Below are 11,166 nucleotides of genomic sequence, written 5' to 3'. Positions count from 1 at the left end.
TGACCCTATTCATGAGTTGCCAGGCCTGCTTGTGCTGATGCTACATAATATGAGGCTCTGCACAGACTGGGGAATGTTAAGTATTCAGGAGGGGAGACAAGGCAGACAGCTAAGAAGAATTCTGAAAGAAACCACTGGAGGCTTTATCTGAGGCAGGCGTTTTTATTTGTGTGTTAAAAGCCACAAATGCTAGACTAGCACACTAACTCTATGTACATTCATGTTAATTTGCTTTGAATAATCTTTTGAGAATAACATTCAGTTTAGGCAATTTATGTCTCTATTCAGTCTGTATCGTGGAATTTCAGCACTAAAGCCCAATTTAAATTTGAAGGTAATGTCCCCGCTTTGGCGGCGATGGCATTCACGGTAAATGCTGGATATGTCGGTGGAATCGGTTATTAACTTCACATTTCTAGGACCGAAATCTGTAACGCTTCAGCGATATGGATTGAATTGGGCCCTTACACTAGAACATTATTAGCAGTAGCAGCTAGCAGACAGAGAACAAACCGGAAGTCCCTAGGTAAACACACATTCTTAGTAACACAGGCGTTGACAACATAGAGTACTTCTCTTGCAGTCGGGTGAAAACTTGTAGCGCCTCTGAGAGCTGGGGGAAATTTACTTCACTTAAAATGTCCTTTCTGAGAAACGTTTAGTAGTTTTGCAAACAATTTTAGAGTTGGCCTGTGTCAATACAGACAAGCCTAATAGGCTGCTGTGTGTTTAAACTTTTGAATGGGATGACACAGGGGCTTCGGAGGGTTATAATGGGAACACCAATGTGTGAAATATGTTATGCAAAGGAAGCAGGCGGATGGTGAGGCGAGAGACCAGTGTTTGGCACTAGGTTGGGAGAGTCAGCAATAAAGCGTCTAAAATAAACAAGCCACTGACATTCAATTTCTGCCAGGCCACAAGCAAGTGGCGCCTTCCGCATTTGGCTGAAGGCAGCTAAACGGAGGGAAGGTTTGCTGGATATTTTGGCCACCTTTGGGAGAGAGAAAGTGAAGTTGTCTGTCCTATCTCCACCGAGCGAGATCAAGTATAAAGTGTTTTAACGAGATAGCTTAGCATAGCTAGTCCTGAGCAAAAGAAAACATATTTGAGAAATGGTACAGCATCGGGAAACAATGACGCAAAGTAGACGGGGACTGAAAAAAGGTTATCTTTGCTACATGCTGATGAAAGGAACCACACCATGTCATTTTAACAAATCAATCATTTTAAAAACGTTTCATTTTCAGCCGTTATTATATGTCAAATGAATTCACCACCATTTAAGTGAAAATATATTGAGTGTAAAATGATGAATAAAACATAATTTATAGTATCTAGTTGGACAATTTATTGCTGCTAATAAAACCATAGGAGAAGAGGGCATTCACCAATCATCAAACTGAAAGCTTTAATTGAAATGGCAACATTTATAACTAAAAATCCAATTAACTATGGAACCCGTCTGAAAGAAAGGAATTTGACCTTCAAAATGGAATTAGCCTGTTTTCAATACAGGGCTAAAACATTATAATTAATTAGAGAAGTACTTGGTTTATGCCCGAGACAAACACACAAACAATAATTTGTAGTAAAAATGGTCTCTGTTGGAGCCATGCCAATTGAATCACATGTAATGAGTATATTTTGTTATAATAATAGGCAGCTATGTGCAGCTTCCAAAAACAAAAGGATCATAGACTCAAGGTTGCAATGGAAACAGCATCTGCAAGTAAACATACCAAATAATAGAAGGAACATAGTAAATGACTACCCAGAAGAAAGGTTTGTAGCTCAGCTTTGGTATAAAGAAGCCTGTGTGCCAGTCTCTTTAGCTAGCATTCCACACCTTGTAATTGCCAAAGACATGGAGTGGAATGTTAGCTAAAGAGACGGGTATTCAGGCTAAAATAAACCCTAATCTGCATTAAGGAAAGGCAGCAACTAACAGTATGAAGTGCTAGCAAAGGATAACAACTACAAATACATAGACAGAAATAAATAATGCATTGCTCATTCAAATGTCTATATGCCTTAGATTTCTAACTTAAGGTTGGTGATAGAGGGGTAAAGTGAAGCTCATTTTGCATTCAAACAACCCTATCAGCACATATGGCTATATAGCATCTGTGTTGATCCTGTTGATTGGTCAATGGAGGTGTGGGAAAATGGCTAATCCTGTCTCCATGTACATCTACCTATAGGATTTGGTCTGATCCTGTTTAGGGGATGAACCGCCCTCCTGGGTTACTGACACACAACCCCATCCCAGCAGGACGAGCCATCCGAGCCATCCGAGCCATCCCCAGGACAAGCCATCCGGACAAATTCAGCTACAATAGCGTCACGCTCGAATTGGCTCTGTGTGCACTGTCATGGCCTGTTGAGCACAAAGAGGTTTGGGTGGCAGGGGCCGTGAAATAACAAAGAGAAATCATGCCTTTCTGTTTGGATTTCTCTCTCTCCCCATAGCCCACAATGAAATATGTGGCATTCGTGATACACCTTAACATTGACCATAATACTAATCACAATAATGATGAAGGGGAAATATTTGCCATTGGTCTCACAAGATCTTGAGAATACAATAGAACAAAGCAATCAGTTTTGCGGTTTGCGTGTCTCATTTCCTGGTGATTGCTCTTGTCGACTTCCTTCGCCAGACAGGAAACTTGGCATGCGCTCAAAGCCAGAGTCTCATTCCCGGCACGGCGAGGCCGGTGAATACTACCATCGTCCCAAGCGTTACGCTTTCATGTCAAAAAGCTGACCTCCAGACACTTCAGAAAAGCAAACAGTCGAGGTCCAAGAATAGCAGGAGAATAGTTGCATGCCCACGTTTCTCATGAAAGACCCCTTGGTTCCAATCTAGCCTGATGAAGCCCAAACAAAAGGGGAGCTGCCAGCGGTGTGTTCAACGCTGGAGATTAACTGGAGAAATGAAGACCTGTCGTCCACGTCAGCTAGCCAGCCTGACTGGCTGTCTGTAGCCAAGCTGCAGTGGCAAGGAGCCATATTCCTTTCATGATGTCCTTTATAATGAAGTGTAATTAAAGATCTCTGGCTTCAGTGATTACCAAGGGAGGGTGGAGGGGTTAGGGCCAGGGTGGTGGGGGTCTTACAGCAGGTTGGAATAGAAGTCAGGAGTGTAGCTGTAACACCGGCTGCTATGTTGAGAGGTATAGTGTCTGTTTCTGTTGGTGATAGGAATTCCATATTTAGTGGATTATTATGTAATGAGTTATTATTTGATTGAATGAAAAACATGAAAATTTGAATTTTGCAAGACAGTCTTTTACTTTAATTTTCAGCAGATTAAAAAATGCTAAATCATGTGGATCTAGAGATTTGGTAGACATGGCGTAAGTGGGAATATGAAATTACTAAAGATATGTTGTACAAACATGATGACAAGGGATGAGATCTTCTGTGGGTAATTATTATAATTGATTATATCATCTGACTGTCACAGCCAGTAATAGCAATATTTTGTTTGTGTGATATTATTTTAGTTCATAGGCAGGAACTTCAGAAAGGCACATGTTGGCAAAGAGAGTGTAGTACTGTAACACTGTGCACCTGGGCAAAAGTGCTGTGGCATTTCATAAAGTTTCCCAACTAATTTAGGCCCTGAATCATGAGGTGGTTCAAGATGTCAGGTAGACACTTCGGGTGAAAACAAAACCAGTGTGAATGAGGACTATGTGTATGCGGTGTAAAAGGTAATGGGAGCCAGCCTGACAATATCCTGCCTACCACAATAGACCAGAAACATTGACAGCCTGGGTCTTTGCTGAAGGCGCATTCATTTTGTGTCATTCATTCCACACCACAATGTGCACATGTTGTTTAAGTGCCATTCATTCAGCCTGGCTGTCATTTTATTCATGACTGCTTTATGCAGGTCCATGAACCGGGAGTGAAATCTAGCAAGATTGTGGTGTATTTTGATCATTTTGAATAGAAGCATCAGCGCATTTCCCATTGAGAAATCTTTCAGGTTGGACGGAAGAATACAGATTTGAGATGAAACCTGTCTTGTCAAACAGAATCATTTCATTTCCTTCACCTTACCCAAAATAAAACATCCTGCAGGTGTATTGGGCGCCAAGCAGAGCACCGTACATTGCAAGAATGAGCTATTGAAGGGATATCTATAGGGTCTCTCTGTGTTGTTGAACCGGAGCTTCTATGTGAAGGGAGGCCATAACAGAGTGGAACCATGAGGAGGATCATAAGCCCATATTTGGTCAGAAGAAAATTCAAACGTTACATAACTGCAGGACTTGAGAGGAGTGGAACCAAACATCTTAGGTGGCCACCCAGGCTAGGACAAAACACCCAGGCACCAGGGCTAGGACAAAACACCCAGGCACCCAGGCTAGGACAAAACACCCAGGCACCAGGGCTAGGACAAAACACCCAGGCACCAGGGCTAGGACAAAACACCCAGGCACCCAGGCTAGGACAAAACACCCAGGCACCCAGGCTAGGACAAAGCAAGAAGGGGCATTGATATTTGTCATGTGCTGAATCAGATCATGTTACATGCAGATCGTATGATGTATTGTAGGATGTATGTACAGCGTGAATGTTAGTGACACAAATGCAGGCAAGAATAGTGTGTCGGGCACAAATAGCTATATTATACTTCCCTCGTTTCTCACAGCGCTTACTATTATAGTCCAGGCCTTGTGGCAATGTTTGATTACACTCTAACATCCTTGTGCTTGAACACATCTAGTTATTGGCTGGCCCATGAATCATCACATTTACCTGCTTTCTACGAGGAGAAATATCTGAGGCTAGCTTTTCTTAGACTGAGCAAAGAGAAGGAAAAAAAAGCTAAATGAGGCTATTGTTGCTGCTGCTTGCAATGGCTGCTGGACCAAATTGGGCTGCTATTGGAATTCTCTGAAGGTCAAACTCTATGTGAGTGAAGTATTATACAACCCAGAGAGGGACTGAAGGGGGGGCACACAGTGAAATGCTTTCACTCGCTTGCCTCTCCTCTTCAGAGGCACCACAGATTCCTGGTGAGGCTTTATCAGTAGCCTGGTGATTTAAAGCATTGCCAATCACCACAGTGCTGGAGTGAAGGAGGGAGGTTATGCCGGATATTTGACCAGTCAGGAAGTATACTCTGTTGAAACGTGCACACATTCACATAATTGGCAACACTTATGTATAAGGAAAGGAAATAAAAAATGATGTACAGTATTAGGAAAGGAAAGGAAAAAATATGTATAAGGAAAGTGGATGTGGATTGTTTTTCTCCCATTTCTGGAAACAGTACACACGCGCACACAAACACACAAACACGGATGTATCTGGTTCTATTGTAGGGCAGATCTGACTACCCATAAACCATAGAAGATGTAGTAGTGTGGTGACAGAGGCCTAATCCATTGCAGCTTGGCTGTATCGAAAGTCTTGTGACAAAAATTTAACATTTCAACATTTCGCCACAGCACAAAGACCAGATTCGATCCCATCAGGAATCTAAATGGCATGTCTTTTGTTGTGATGCCGATGCATGTTTAGACTACAGAACACTGAAGAAGAAGAAGAGGAGTCCCATTTTATTTTCTAAAACCCCTCGATAAAATCCTCGGTTGTTTTTGTCGTCTCTTTTCCCCAATCACAAAGGGGTCAGTTGCTCCTTCTGTGAAACCAACTGTGCCTTCAGTTTAATGCATTGAGACATTAGCATTTAGATAACCCCTCTGAATATACGAGGTCAGGGAATTGAAAACGGGAGCAAAATAAATATGCTGAAGAATAAGAGTTCACATTTTAAATGAATGTGAAGTCAACTCTATTTTATCAGCAAAGCAGCCTCCTTTCAGAATGAAAGTACAAAGATAAATTAAATTCAAACGGAAGGTGTTGTCAAGTGAAAGGAATACTGTGGGTTTGAGAGGCTGTAAGAATAGTAGGGCTAGATTAAAGTGTGACATTTGTGACAGAGCTGATGAGAACAAAGAAAGGTCTGCTATAATGGGAACCCTCCAAAAAACAATACAGGCAATGAAAGTGTGCAAGATTTTGGTCAAATTTACAAAACACTTCTTTGCTACATTTAGGCCTCTTACAAGCTTTGTTGTAGAAGACAAAACATCTGGACTATGTTCTGTATACAAAGGGAATACTGTTGTCTTTATTTGTAACTTGTTTATTTTTATTTTTTACATCATATTCAAATAAACGTGCAAGTTAACCTAATCACACTTGGTGTTTGTAGGTCGTCAAAGGATTCCCCTTCTACGCTGAGGCTTTGTCTCAGGGATCGTACCTCCCATATCATTATTAACCACAACATGTGAAATGAGATGGAAATGGTTCAAATCGCTCGGGGACCAATCATGTTGCCACCATGCTGAGTGGTCCAGCGCCAAAACCACCAGCGCTCTGTCTTCTCTCAATGGGCCTGTGCAAATCAAATGGCCATTTTATCCATCTGGGCTCTTGAGGTGGGTTTCAATACACTGGTGGGAGACACGCAACCCATCAGTATTCCAGTCAGCCCCTGTACAACATGAAGACCAAGCAATCAAATACCCCTCACCCACACTCATGCAAGCACGCATGTGCACACACACACGCACGCTTACACACACGCACACGCACGCACACACACACACACACCACCCCCCTCCTCTCCAACAAGCTTTATTGAAACAAATTGCAGGTTCCTCCAACAGCTGCACCTCAAGCATTTTCTTGGCGGAAGCTGCGGGAGGCAAGCCTGGAGGAAACATGATTAAAAGCTGACAAAAGGTCTGAGATGTGTCATCGGGCTCCAAGTCAATCAGCGCATCGTTATATGAACAGCTCGGAAGGGGTTCCGGGGGCCGGGTTCCGGGGCCACAGAGGTGGAGGACCAGGTCATGTTACACAACACAGGCAGGTCAGGCACCTTTGAAGTCAAGTGTCAAAATACGGCCCCAAACAGCTTGTGCATAGCGGTGTTTAAACGCAAACAGAGGATGTTACTGCAGTCCTAGTAAAACTGCTTACAGACTGGCAAGTAGCGTATCTTTGAGCAGGCTGTAAATGAAGCTGCAGCGCAAAATAAATTGACTGGCAGTAATGGGTTTTTTTTTCTGCTTGGGAGCAAAATGTGGTGGCAGGTGGTAGTTAACATTTCAAAGTCTAAGCTTTCAGAGATTCCGACCACGGATGTTTTTGTAAGAAAACACGAGGACAGGGTAAGACAAAGACTTCACCTGAATGGAAGCCCTATTGTTTTGGTTGAGGTGTGCTCTGTAAAGGTATCAGGGGATTATCTGCTGTCACATGCATTCGAGCACAATAACACAGAGAACTGTGCAATCACAAGGGCACTTTGTCAGTGACACATTCCGCCATGTCTAGATTTATGGTGGTGGAGAAGCGGGAGCATTATTACCATGGATAATTGAAGGCCTGTAGATGGGGAAATGGGCTACACCAACACAACTCCCCCCTTCCCTCCCACTCTCCTCTGCCTGTCAATGGTATGGCCCATTGATTGGGGGCCTTGGGCTCAGTCGCCACAGCAACTGCACCAAAGCAAACAAAGGGGCTGAATGGAGGGAACATTAGAACACAAAGAGCTACCTAGTGCAGTGGAAGATTTTGGAGAATTAAACCGTTACCTCACAAAGTTGCAAAATTGAGTAGCCGTGGTCGATGTTGTATTTCTTGTTCAATAGAGCATCATGGTGTAGCTAGCATGAACACATTTTGGTTTTACATTATTTCCTCTTGTCCATTTACTTTCAGAATTTGAATGATTTATCTCCCCCTGTAGATTTGCTCATTTACATATGCAAATAGTAACCCGTAGAGACATGATAACGTTCAATTGCACAGATGTGACATTGAATGTGAAATGCATGATGGGAGTCACTGTATAATGATTTAAATATCTGACAAATCTGTCAATCAAATGGTTGTCTGAGAATACCACACAGAAAGCCTATTCACTATGTTCACAGCAAATACAAAATAAACATATTTTTAGTGATTAACTGTTGTTGATCCTTAACTGGGTTATAGGCAATCCAGTTCCAACAAAACCCCAAAAACAGCATAAATGCCTCAGATGGGATTTAAAAACACAACACTCCAGCTACCAAAGAGTTTCCTCAACCACTAGACCGTGTCACTGTTCGAAGCATTGATGGGGCACACAGGAAGTTAACATTCAGGTGAAGATTACATTTTTAGAGTGACCTGGAGATAGTCCCACCCACCCAGTCCCACCTACAATGAACTTGACATTGAGGGGCCCCTTGGTCGGTTTAGTGTTGCTAGGATTAAATGGAGCCCCATAGGAAATAGCAACTTCAATGGCCTAAGGCTGGTTATTCATGCTTTTTAGAAGACTGACAGGAAATCAGACTTAATGGGAAGGTTTACACCTCCCTTTACCTCAGAACAACAATGAAAATGGACCACTTGAGAGTTTTATGAAGTACAAGCGAGAGTTAGGACTTGGGCTTAGTGGGAATTAAATCTTGAGTAATGAAACTTCTGGATTCATTGTCTGGGCCATATGGCACCTGCAAATTACAGGGGAAGGCAATGGTGGGTGGTCAGGGCCCTCTACAATTGATTTCTCTAAATTGACCAAAAGCTACACATTTTAACTCACACTGTGCTTAATGCAATTGCATTGAGGGATCAACAACAGAAGGCAATATGTTAGGGAAATCACAAATGTGTAAAAGTCAACTCTTCATCCTTTAAAAAGGTATAAACCATTTAGCTGACTATACAAATCTATTTTAGTGCAAAGTATAAGATGTGTAACCTGAGCTGCCATGCTGGATTTTCCCCTGGAGCTCGATTCATTTTCTCCTTTTAACGAGAGAGAGAGTTGCTACTCAACACTGTCATCCTTGGCTGCCTCGCTGATTCTGTTTGAAGTTTAATCCCCTGAAGGCCTGATTGTTTTCGACTGGAGTCCTTTGTCACTATGGTCAGAGAACAATTATCACCTGTGTTTAACCACACATTTAAGGGATTACTTGTAGGCTAGTACTAGTCTACCTGTAGCTAGGGATGACTTGTAGAGAAGTACTAGTTTACCTGTGGCTAGGGATTACTTGTAGAATAGTACTAGGATGACTTGTAGACTAGTACTAGTGTATCTGTAGCTAGGGATGCCTTATAGAATAGTACTATTTTACCTGTAGCTAGAGATGACTCTCAGACTAGTACTAGTTTACCTTTAGCTAGGGATGACTTGTAGAGTAGTATGAGTTTACCTGCAGCTAAGGACAGAGTAATGTGTGCTGTGGTCCAGTATTTCTCAGTGATAGAGCTGGTGCCATATGCATCAAGTGTCTATGAATAGGATTGCTGATTTAGGATCAGTTTAGCCTTTTAGATCACAATGAATAAAATTACATGGAGAGGGGAGACCTGATCCTTGGTCAGCACTCCTACTCTGAGATGCTTGATACATATATCCCCTGGGCTAATACCTATGTGCACCTGTATGGGCCCCAGGATGACGAATGGAAACAGGATTAGAAACACTGCCACTGGGGGTCAAAGATGGACTTCAAAATGATGGCTACGATTCAGCTGATATGGATGCCTGGTGAAAATGAAAAAGTAGATTGATTAACTCATGGTCATGCTGGCCATGTGTAATATGATCCATATCCCACTGGCCTAAGGGCTGCTCTGGGTATTACATAAGTTCAGCTACTCTCTCTCTCTCTCTCTCTCTCTCGTATAGTATAGGCTGATCGATAACAACCTGCCAGTCGATAGGGCGTTGCTAATATTGCATGTCTGCTCCTTCACCAGAGGACTGCAATAGCAATAGATAAATGTGATGCCTAAACCAGAATCCATCTAGAAATAGACGTCAATAAATGATTTCCCTGATTTCCCTGTCAATATGAGTGATGTTACAGATTCTATTCAGGAAATGTGTAAGACAGATATTAAAGGGATACTTCGGGATTTTGGCAGTGAGGGCCTTAATCTACTTCCCCTGAGTCAGATGACCTTGTGGATACCATGTTTATGTCTCTGTGTCCAGTATGAAGGAAATTAGAGGTAATTTTGCGAGCCAATTCTAACTAGTGCTAGCATGCTAGCAGATATTGATAGAATTTCAGTAAATCAAATCAAATCAAATTATATTTGTCACATGTGCCGAGTCCAACAGATATTCAACCTTACAGTGAAATGCTTACTTACAAGCCCTTAACCAACAATGCAGTTTAAAAAAATAACAGAAAAAAATAATAAAAATAAAAGTAAGAAATAATTAAAGAGTAACAGTAAAATAAGAATAGTGAGGCTATATACAGTGGGTATATAGCGCTAACGCTAGCCAGCAATTGCACTAGTGCTAGTTAGCTACTTCTTTCAAACTGCACGCAGAGACATGCAAATGGTATCCAGGAGTTCATCTGACTCTGGGGAAGTAGATTAAGGGCCTCATTGCCAAAATCCTGAAGTATCCCTTTAACAGCATGAGCTGTACCAACAGAAATGCAACCTAAATTTCTGTATGTGAATGTCTATGCTTAGCATTCAAGTCAGTATCAACAAATAACATTGCTTGGAAAATAGTCTGTTTATTCCAGGAAAAGATGTCAGTATGTGTCCCAGCAATATTTTATGTTTCATTATCCTCTTAGTCTTCGACATTAAGCTGAAGATTCAGGAATAGTTGGGATTATTTCTGTCAGTAGTGCTCTGGGATCCTTGGGCTAGAATCATTTTGATCCGTGTGACACTACACTGTGTTCAGAAATGAATTCCAAAAATCATTCAAAGCAAGGACAAATCAACCGTTTCCTGCTGCCAATGACTCATTTAATAACTTTGGAGCATAGGCCTATGTATATTCTGGAAAGGAAGAACAACATGTTGAAGACACTGCACTAACATTATGTTTTGCAGCCCACATATCGGCTATACTTTGGAACAGGACGTGTTACTGCTTCTAGCTAGCTAGTTGCTACTTTTTACACCTCAGTATCTTGGGGGCTAATTTTGAGGAGAAACGTGTGATGACCATCTTACGCTCACAAGACACCTGAATGGTATCGAATAACCTGGCCAGCTAGCTACCATGTAGGTACATCTAGGTCAGGGTCCATCTTGGCTCCTCCGGTTCCTGCCCTGAATGTTCCCTCTGCTTGTCACTTG

Source organism: Oncorhynchus mykiss, chromosome 14, assembly GCF_013265735.2.
Source record: "Oncorhynchus mykiss isolate Arlee chromosome 14, USDA_OmykA_1.1, whole genome shotgun sequence".
NCBI classification, from domain to species: domain Eukaryota; kingdom Metazoa; phylum Chordata; class Actinopteri; order Salmoniformes; family Salmonidae; genus Oncorhynchus; species Oncorhynchus mykiss.
Note: the sequence above shows the minus strand (reverse complement) of the source record.